Genomic DNA, 11,921 nt, shown 5'->3' on the forward strand with positions numbered 1-11,921 from the left:
GAAAGACTGAGGAGCCAGGGACAGTATAGAGTTCAAGGCCATACCACCAGTGACCTACTTGCTCCAGCCATGCCCCACCTGCCTGATGTTACCACCTAGAAGTTCATTCAACTTATTTATTCATGAAATGTATTAATACACTGATAACACACATAAGCCAATCTTTTCACCTCTGAACATTGCTACATTGCTTAACATATGAGCTCTTTGAGAGACATTTTTAGATCGAAACCATAATAGAAGCAGATTGCTTATCTTGGTAAATCATTACACACATAAATATTGGATGGTTATTTAGAAAGAATTTATCCCAAACTAGGTATGTTTGAGATCACCAGGCAGTTGCATAACAAAATAATAATATGCTTTTAAAGTTAGCATTTTATTTTTGTCATGTTCATTATTCGCTTGTCTATAGTTTCATATCTTATCTGATTAAGAATTTCCCTGTTGGGAAACTAATAATCCTAAAGGAACATACTGTGAGCAGAAAAACTTTTAAAATCTACTTCTTAAATTGCATATTACCTAAAAACAAATAAATTATAAATTAAACTTCTTTCTTTGCTTTTACAGCTTTATTATGAAAGTCTATGGAAAACTCCTGAATTCATTAAGAAATAAGTGCCCACCCAAGCCAAGGCAGGTTGCCAGTTCATCTTAGGGTTTTTAGCCTGGTATGCAGCCCTTTACCTTGTCTTTATGCCGCCAACTTTGAGTGACTAATCCCGCCTTCTACTCCCACAGTCAATTTACCCTATTATATGTTCCCATGATAGGCAGCTCTGAACATGTTCTAACAACTTGTTCAGAGGAAGGCTTTCAGTTGAAATGGAAGACTAGCAATTTTTACTGCTTCGGTGACTGCTCATAAGAATATAATTTATTAATCTATATCTTCTAACCAAGAATAAGAACTTTTATTCATGATTATGCTACAGCTATAGATTTATTGAGCTATCCAAAGGAGGGGGGAAAGAACTTTTTAAAAAGATTTGCTATAGTATATATTCTTTTTTTAAAAAAAAATTTAACTAAAGTACAGATTGGGATCCAGAGATTTAAGTTTTTTAGTTCATCTGTTCATTGATCCCAGTTATTTGGAATAAGCACCAAAGAGTGATCCGTTCTGAGCAAATTTTTTTCTGTTTCCAAATTTAATCATCCAGGCTGTTAGACCATCATAGTATTATTCTTTATTTATTATAGAGATTATGGTTCTCCATCCTAGAAAGATCAGCTTTGGGCCAAGGCTGGTCTACTTGAAGTCCACATTGAAATATGGATATAACACAATAATTTTTTAGCATTAGCCATAACATAGCCAGAGATTGATTAGTTGCATTCTAACCAATAAATAACCAGCTCTATATGTAAAAACTGCCAGGAGACTAGGTAGATGGTGGAAACAAGAAATACAGTTACTCTTATGTCAGACTTACACTGAGGGGGTGGGAAGCTCCCTGGATAGGCAGGAGGAAGACATTGCCCAAAACAGTTCTTCTGAAGCTACTGGTGCTCAGCTGGATCTTTAAATAAAATATCCAGAGTCCGCTGTAAAATGGAGAAAATATTATCAGCTATAACATCCTTCTTTTATTCCCCCCTCTCAGTTTTACACCCAACTTGGAGTTTGATTTGATTCTGACAAGGATAACAGTAGACTGCCTGACTTCTTAATCTGATAAAAATTATTGGTATTTACTGAGACCCAGATTCTTCTAAAAATCTGCAACCTGATCTTTTTTGGTACACTCTGACATTGCTGATGAGACAGCATTATTCTTCTGGAAAGTGCAGAAAACATTCCAGTCCTCATGGGTGAACAAATTTTAAGGGATCGAGGGCAACTGAGAGCCATCTCACTCCTTGCTCATACTAAATGCTCTCCAACAATACCTTACCAACTTGTTTTAAATAGAAAAAGTTAAAATTGGAGAAAAAAATTTAAGTATAAAAGGGTCACATTAAATATGTAAATATGGGAGGTAGAATAATGTGCTTAATAGCACAGAATCAGATGGAACTGCATTAAAATCCAAGGGCTGTCTGCAAATGCAAACCACCTTGTTGAGTCTGTTTTCTTTTCTGTTATATGAGGATGATAATTCCATTTATTTGTGGAGTATAATAAGTGCTTCAGAAATTGGCAGATATTAGGGTAATATAATTAAATGTTATTATACTAGAATTTGTTTTTGTGACATAACGTTTTCATAACATTATAATTATAGAGACAGGAAGCATTCAAAGTATTGAATAAATAAATCATAATCAATGAACCGTATGTCTGTATGGTATCTATTATTGGGATAGGTACTTTATGAAGGATTGTACACCCTAGTCTTTTCCCTTAAGTAGTATATCTCATAGTTGGGGAGGCAAGACTAACTTGTGAATACATAATCATTACTAAACACAGGCAACATTAAAAATGAAATGCTGCAGTGTTAATTTAAAGTTCTCTATTGGTGCAGATTATTATGAAATCACATATAAAACTGTCATGTAATACAGTTACATGTCTGTGGTCTTCCAATGTTTTCAAATGATTATATTTAGTGATAAAATATAGTAATCAATGAAATAAAGTCAGAAATTGCAGTAAAGTCATATCCCATTCAATTTTGCATTTCCTGGTTTTACTCTCTTCATTGCACTGGCTGCTTGGGAGGCATTTTGACCTCTTCAGGGGGTCATCGGCAGGCTGTGTCTGTGGTGTAATGAATCCAGGCTGAAAAGGATGAACTCACTTCCATGCTTTGTATATTGCTGGCTGACCAGATAGTAGGAAAGTGATTCTGCTAGTTGCTTGAGATCCAAATGTGAAATTGAGATCCAAATGTGAAATTTACTAAGCCCCATATCCCATCCTTATAAAGTAGGCAACAGAAACATATTTCCTCTGCCTCTCTTCCTTACACATGCCCCCAAACATACATTGCTGCATGATGATATACCCAAAGTCTACGTAGAAGTGATTATTTCTGTGTTAACAACCATCACCAACATGGGGAGAAGGGTCTTCACGGCTTTACTGCCACCTAGAACCTGCCTTAGACATCACCCTTTTGTACACTCAAGGTGAAGGGGGAAAGAAGTAATAGAACTGCGACATTGACAGAGGTTTGCTTGCTTGGAAACATTTTTCTTTTCCCAAAATGAATGCTAGAATTGCCTCTAGGAGATACTGCCAGGGAGTTATTTGTTTCAAGGTTCAAAACTTTGTTCATTGAGCTTATGATCTGATAATGATCTGAAAGTCAGTTTTACTTTGGAATGAATGACAAGTCTAACTTAGTTTTTTAATGATTGAAGCTATGCTGCCAGAGGTCAAAATGACCATATCACTTCACCGATCCATGGAGAAACACACAGTTACTCTCTTTGGAATGGTTAATCTTATCTCTGGTTTAAGGTAAACTTTCAGGAACATACACACCATTCACACACACACACACACACACAACTCACACACAAGCACATATATACCTCTATTACCATCATGACTATGCTCTATTCCTGTCCAGTATTTTCCTTCTGTTCACCAAAGTAAAGGGGATGGTTATTTGAAACAATTTTTTTAGTAACTCTTATCTAAATCAGAGCATCAGTTTTCCCACATTCTTTTTACTTTGACAAAGAATGTAACAATCTTTCCCAAGAGTAAACATTTCTAAAGAATGTTAGGTCCTTGGGTTAGAACACTTTAGCAAGGCAGGTGGTGGTTACAGAGTAACTCAGGTCCTTAAATGTGTGACTATAATAATAAGATAAGTGTTTTCAATTTGGGGGATGAAATTCGTGTAGCTATTTTTTTAATATTTATTTTTAGGTGTAGTTGGACATATTGCCTTTATTTTATTTATTTATTTTTATGTGGTGCTGAGGATCAAACCCAAGTCCTCACATATGCTAAGCAAGTGCTCTACCATTGAGCTACAACCCAGCCCTCATGAAGCTACTTTTATAGTCCTATATTCTATAAGTATATCATATCTGAAGATATTTCATATGTAAATAAGTCATTACTTCAATGTGAAGACAATTTCAAAATTATGGCTATTGAGGTGTACTATTTCCATGAAACAGTTGCAATGCAGTATTATTTCTGTTTAAGAACAACAAGGCATTCATCATATGAATTTTAGTGTTGATTGAATGGAACATTCAATATTTGTCCCTTAATCTGACATGCAAAGCAAAGACATATCATCAGGTCCATTTAAGCCCAGAAGTGTCTGTACAAGACATTACAATTATATTTTAAAACTTCTGTAAGGGCAAAGTCAGTCCAAATTTTGTATAGAGACTGATTATAGAATCTTTATTTGTCTTCTCAAAATAGTACTCAAAAAATTGATACTTTAATGGTTATTCTGACATCATCTGGGCATGAACACACACACACACACACACACGCACGCAACACACTCTGTGAGGAGGTAATCTTGCCTAGGAGATAATAAAATAATTTGTCCTAAATACATTCTTTTGAACAATATGTTATATTTAAATGTTTACTTTTAGACTTCTCTATGTATTTGTTTGTGTTCATCTATAGCCTTTCCTTAAAGAACAATAAATTACATGTGTAGGGAGGATTATTGGTAAATATGAAGCCCCAACATCATGTGGGGTACTTGCCCCAAATGCTTAATAATAAGAATTAACTTTGTTATTAAGTGGAAGTACTTCCAAATGTAAAGTTAGGCTTTTAACCATTAAATGTGACTATTTGGAGGCATTTTGGAAAAGGTAGGCTGAAATTAAAGCTTTGACTGTTCTGTCCTAACACACATCACATGTAGTCACAACACTTCAAGAAGAAAAGTACCAGGTCTCATAATCTTTCTGTTTTTCAGAGATCTTAATATTGTATTTCCAGTAAAGGTAAAGATAAAAGAAGGCCAAGAAATAAACAGCTGCTAAAAACATAAAAACTCCCTTCTGTTTAAGGGTAGGTAAAGTAAGCTATATTTAATAAAAAGGAAAATATCAAGGACACATAATCTTACCCAAATCCATGCTTGAGTTTCTTACTTTAAAAAAAAATTGTATTTATGCTAAATCCTCATCTCATTGTTAATCTTTTGCAGGTTGGTTTGAAACTACAAATTCTAGGAAGTAAATAGAGAAACCAGTCTCCAATTTCATAAGATAGCAGAATGCACCTTACAAGGAAAATTTATAATGATTGGGAGTTACGTTTGTTTTTCTTGTTATATTTTATTACTAAAACTCTTTCATAAAGCTATTATTTTTTTGGTACCCAGGAGGCAAAAGAGTTTGGCCTCTGTTGAATTTGTTCTCAATGTGAACTATTTTTTAATGGAATAAAAATTTTTCTTAATATTCTCATTTAGAACTACAACTTTATGACCTTTAAGGTTCTTTCTATTCTATTATTTCTGATTTTATTAATCTTTCCATTAAAATTAGTAGTAAAAAATCTTTATAATCATTGTTAAGTAATATACACAGCTTTATTAGCCTAAGGACATGAAGACATTGACATCAGCTATGACTTTCTGCAGGGATTATAGCAATCCTATACAATCTCCAAAGATTGTACAGGATTGCTGCTTGAGCAAAAGGACTCTGAAAGATTTCTCCTCCAAAGGTTATATTCTTTAACCCAGGTCCTTTCCTCCTTTCCCCACTTTGTATTGCTCTCACCCTTCTGTTAATATCTCTGGGTTGTGATACATGGCCAACAACAGAAGTGAGCACACAGCACACTTGCTGTATGCATTTTGCCAACATACAGATGCCTCCTTGTTCTTACTTGAATTACTTTGCTGTAGTTTACTGCTTACTCTGATTCAAAAAGTTTTCCTCATGAGTGTCTGCTGCATTTGCTGGCTCATATTCTTCCCTCCCACCCTAGGCTTACTCACACCTTTCTCCCTGGCTTTCAGCTCTATCTCTTTAGTTCCAGATTAAAAGTGCTCTCACTGCAAGTGCCCAGTGCTGACTCAGTGTTTGAGCCTTCTCTAAGGTCTACCCATCACTCATCAGACTTCCACTGCTCCTAAGCAGAGAAGCCTTTCTGCTCGTATAGTTCCAGACAGTTCTTTCTACTCTGCCCCAATTTTTTTTTTCAGAGTTTCATTGTTGTTGTTGCCACAATTGTTTGTTTATCTGTTTTTTTTTGGTGTGTGTGTGTGTGTGTGTGTGTGTGTGTGTGTGTGTGATATTAGAGATTGAACCCCGGGCTCCCTGCATGCTAAGCACATACTTTACCACTGAGCTACTCTCCCAACCCTTTGTTGACCACTTTTTGTAGTTTGATCAAATTTCTGCCAACTGTCTTTTTCTTAGTGTTAAAAATTTCTCAGGACAGAGGATGTAGCTCAGTGGTAAAGCATTTGCCTGGCATGAGCATGGTCCTAGGTACAATCCCCAAACCAAAGAAACAAAAGTTGAGATTAGCATATAGTCTTTGTCTTTCCATTTTTTGTTTACATGTCCATACCAACTGTGTAAGGAATGTCATCTATATAGAAACATTAACAGCATGATGCAGTGAATTAAATATGTTAAATATATAAGAGTTTATAATGATACCTAAAAATCTTCATTTGTCATCTTTGGAAACTGGTAACCAAGAAGGGAACAAGCATTTATCATGCTTTTCCCATTAAAAAAAAAATGTATCTCAGAGTCACCAAATAGTTGATGAGGGAAAGTTTTTATTGTTGTTTTAATGAATTGTAGCTAATAAATGCAGAAGGAATAGCAGATTATCACCAGTTTGAAATCCCTAAAAAAAAAAAAAAAGAAAAAAGAAAAGAAAAGAAAAAAGAAATTTTAAAGCTGGGCAATAAACATCAATGATTTCTAAACCATTAGGGAAAACACTAATGGGGAACCTTATGAAGTATGAATCATCTGACAACCCAGAACCCACTGATGAATTAAACATTACAAAATGGGAAACAACCACATACTCTATGCCCCCTTGTATAATATGAAAGAAAATATACACTACCAAATGTTATAAAAATTAAATGGGATTCTTATCAAGGGCTCTAGATCTAACTACTAATTTCATAGGAGATGCAGAAAACAGAGGCTATCACAGGGAGGCAATAATAAAAACCCAGAATGGGAAATTCTACAGGGCAAATTATCACCTTTATTCAACACATTTCTAGAAAAATAAAAAAATAAATTTGTACAGATATGTTTCGAGGGATTTTGGAAATACACATTAATGTGTTGCATGTGTTTTGGTTCCTGATTTGAACAAAGCAAGTGTAAAAAAAATGTTGTGTTAGGAAATAGTAAAAGAAATCTGCAGACTGAGTATTTTATACTATTTGGTAATATGAAGCTATTATTAATTTTAGGTATAACAATGGTATTGTGATTATTTTTTAAAGGAATATTTTTTGTCTTTAAAAACATATAGTAAAATATTCATGGTTAAAATAATACACATTTTAGGATTTATGTAAAATAATCCAGAACATGAAAGATATGGATGGGATATAATGACAAAATATTGGTCCTGAATGAAGCCTCACTGAAGTCAGTTCATTATACTCTTCAGTACACTTTTGTATATTTACAACTTTTCATAATAAAAAAAATATATTTTAATTTTAGAGAGAATTTATTTAGGACAAAGCATGTTATTTCTCTTTTTTATTCCAACTTGTTATATATGACAGCAGAATGTATTACAATCCATATTATACATATAGAGCACAGTTTTTCATATCTCTGGTTGTACACAAAGTAGAGTCACACCATTCATGTCTTCATAAATGTACTTAGGGCAATGATTTCCATCTCATTCCACCATCTTTCTTACCCCCATCCCCCTCCTTTTCCCTCCCTCCCCTTTGCTCTATCTAGAGTTCATCTAATTCTTCCATACTCCCTGCAACTCATAATAAAATATTTTAAAGGATTCAGCTATTAATTCATTTCTTTGCAGATAAAATGCAACTCAATTGTCAAGAGAGAAGTTGATTCTAAAACACATATCCTATTAAATGGTATCTATTTTATAGGATTCGAGTGATGCTTTCAACATACAAAATCTTCATAAAATATGGTGTCTGATAAAATGTAGACTCAGGTGACTGGAGGGTGGGGAGCAAGGTGTTTGCTAGGAGAGTGGCAGATTTATGGATTAGTTTTGGAGAATCCTCACTTTGTCCTCATCACTTTAGAGGAAGAGTGTGATGACCCAGGCTGGAGGCAATTTGTAAAAATACCAGGTAAGCTCAGTAGTGCACAGCAGGAGCCCCCAGGGTTACCTCTGAATGATGTAGGGAGCCAGCCAGGTCACCTGCTGGTAATTCTTTAGGAGAACTGGGAGGAGGGAGCAAGCTACTGCTAAAGGAGCAAACGTGAGAGGAAACTGAGGAGTGGGCTGCCAGAATCTTAGGGAGGAATCTGCAATCCAAACTGGAAGTTTGAGACATGGCAAGTCTAATTCTAATCCTGAACAATAATTAAGTAGGTTGAGGGTAGGTTGCTACCATGAAGGTTTCTCAGGTCTGGCAGGACTTGGAGAGAGGGCCCATGGTAACCAATCTAGTAAGAAGAGGGCTCCACCCTGAGATAGAGTTGGAGTGGAGACCAGAGTTTGGAGCATACACTGGAGGGAGGTAGTGATTTCAACTTAGTGAAAGTCTGTGGCACATTGATTATGTGTTCTCCTAGGAGTCTCATCTTGATCTAGGTAGTAGACACCATGCAGTAATGGAGGGAATGAACTTTGAGTCTTGCTCTGAATTCAAAGTGTGCTGTTTTTGCATTGTGCTCTCTGCCTCCATGCTCATTGCATTGACAGGGCATTTGGGAGGGTGATTTAACAAGCACCTCTGTTCTCTATCTTGGTGTGGTTCTCCTCTTGGCATCCCTGCTGAGCAGCAGTAGAGGAGGGCCAACATGGCACAGAGGAGGAAGAGGGAAGAGCCTGTGGAGAGCCGAGGACTTGGAGGCAAACGCACTTGGGTTAGAGCCAAGTTATTTTGCTCCAGCTCCCTGGTTTCTGGCAAGTTTCACATCCTTTTGGAGTATCTATTTTATTATCTATAAAAAATCATCTATCATCAATTATTATAGTAAAAATGAAATTTAAGAGGAATTATAAAATATAATATTAAAGTAACTAGATATAAGCACACCCCCCCCCGCTTCTTTTTGTAAACTGCTTTTGGCTATTTGGGATCCTGGGATAAATGGAAAGCCAAACAGACTGTAGGATAACAGAGTCTTAGTTGATTTTAATAGCATGTCACACACAAGAAAGTCAGATACTAAACCTGTCCAAACTTGATTGGGAAAGAGTTGTTTTCATGAAAATTTTATGAGTCAAAACATTACAATACCTTGCCCAGTCTCTTCACTGTGGTAACTTCTTACCATCATGACAGAAAGAAAGAAGCAGGATGGGAGTTTTCTGTTGATAATATTGTGTCCAAAAGATTTGTTTCTCTATTCCATGACATTCAACACTACCAACAGATTGGGCATCAGACTTTCAAGAAGTCACCTAATGATACATGTTAAAAAACAAACAAACAAACAAAACAGGTTGATTCTTTTGTTTTGGGATAAGGACAACATTCTATAGCAATTAATTGGAGGAAATTAGAGGGAAAGTCCAGAATGCTCTTTCAAAGAGATGCAACATTTCAGAAAACTAGAAGATAATGTAATGTGCTAGAAGTTTATTGCCCTCACACTTTATAGGTTCTAGATGAACAACCTAGGTTGAGAGGGTACTCTGCTCTAATGTGGACTTCAGTATGTGGAGATAGTGGCAGAAAGTGGAAGACAACAAATTGTGAACATTTTTGCTTATTTATTATAGTGATCTTTGCAGTTTTTAATATTATTCCTGAATATAAAGACACTGCTCACAAAATGTGAGCTCTTCTTATTGTTTCATTCTATATCAAATTTTGGAAATGATTAAAGGATTGGCTGATAATTTTACAAAATGTCTAAATAAAATAAAATTTGCAAATAATGTGCTTCTCTTCACTATTATAAAGAAATAGCTTTACTTTTCACTAGAATCATTTATAGACTTGTGGTTCACTATGAACCATTAGCTTTTATGCTCATTTTAAAAAAGAATCACCTCATCAATGTTTATTGGACTAGATCTCCACTATAAAATTTAACTTAAACTATCTTACTAGGTTATCTGGTAACAACCCAAATTTTGGCTTATTAAAAAAATTCCACTAATAAAGAAAAAATTAAAGCAATGGAGAAGATCGGGTGTGGTGGCGTACTTCTATAATCCCAGTAGCTCTGGAGGCAGAGGCAGGAGGATCAAGAATTCAAAGCCAGTTTTAGAAAAAAGCAAGATGCTAAGCAACTCAGTGAGATCCTCTCTCTAATAAAATACAAAACAGGGCTAAGGATGTGGCTCAGTGGTCAAGTGCCCCTGATTTCAATCCCAGTATTGCCCTCCCCCGCCCCCGCAAAAAAAAAAAAAAAAAAGAGAGAGAGAGAGAGAGAGAGAGAGAGAGAGAGAAAATAATTATTAGTCCAGTAGCCCTTTTAACATTTTTTCAAGAGCAACTTTGATCAATAGACAGCTTATCAGGAATGAATTTCCAAGAGAATGATGCAATTTTGTTAATTTCAAGCTAAGTTGCTAAAGTTATTTCTATTTGTTATCTCCAATCTATACATACTTTTGGGTTACATAAAAACCATTACAGATCCTTCCCTAATATTAATCTTCTAAAGCTGTTCTCTGATACAAATAATTAAAACTTTTCTTTTTCCTGGTGTCCTGAGGTTTATTTTAAATTTACTAAATAACTCTTATTATGATAAGACTAGATGGATTTGTTCTACCATTATTTAAATGGTGATTAAACCTATTGAACATATTTTTCCACTGTTTACATGACCCCAAAACATTCATGTGAATAAAGGAACACATCAGTTACCTGGGCCTTTCATTTTCCCAAAAATACCTGTTTTTTAAAAATTTTATATATATATCACCTGGAAAACAAATCATTTTCCTACTTCTTACCTGGTAGTTGATGCTTATCAGCAGAGCTTTAGACAGTGGATGAAATAAAAAGCCAGACTGGAAGGTTAGTGCTAGTTTTCCTGAATTCTGGGCAATGTCCCAAGATTGAAATGAATTGTTCTTGGAGCTGTGGGGAGTGAATATCTGAAATCACTCTTTAAAAAGCTGCAGGAGGCTTGGGGACTATGAAACGGTAAAATGTCAACTTGCAGGAAATTAAAGGTTTTAAATCCTGAGCTTGACCTTGGAAAAAGGTTGATTTCTAAGTGACTACCCTGGGGGAAATCACAGGCACAGTGGACATAGGCAAAGAAGTCCCTGTAAAGCACAAAGCCTATGAGCTTTCCTGTGAGACAAGAGAAAGAAGCAGGACAGATGGTTTTAGTTCCAATGCTATTGGGTCTTGGTCACTTACATCCACTAAAAGCCACTGGACCAGTATAATAGAGTGATTAGCATCTGGGCTCTGGAGCCAGATGGCTAGGTCCACAGTGCTTGTTCTATCACTTGCTACTGTGTAAATTTGAGCATTTCAAGCTTTCTAAGCCTCTTCTGAAAAATGGGGCTGATGAACCTAACTCTAAGGATTATGGTGAAGATTCAGCAAGTGAGTCTATGAACACATGGCACAAAATAAGTGCTCAGTAGTAGAGCTCCTAGTATACTATTTGCATGAGCTGTTATGAGAACATCTGAGATAAAAGATGGGAACAAGATGTGAAGACTAGAAATGCCATACTAACTCAAGACGTAGTGAGTTTAGTTCTCAAATAGACCCACCTCAGTAGCTCATCAGAGATCTGAAGGAAACCTGAAACCATACTGGAAAAGAGCATTCCTTCTGAGTCCTGGTAGTTTCCTGCAACACGTATTTTTGAATGTTATCTCTTATTTT

The sequence above is a fragment of the Spermophilus citellus genome (assembly GCF_964194105.1).
Source record: "Spermophilus citellus genome assembly, chromosome: 10".
In the NCBI taxonomy this organism is placed as follows: domain Eukaryota; kingdom Metazoa; phylum Chordata; class Mammalia; order Rodentia; family Sciuridae; genus Spermophilus; species Spermophilus citellus.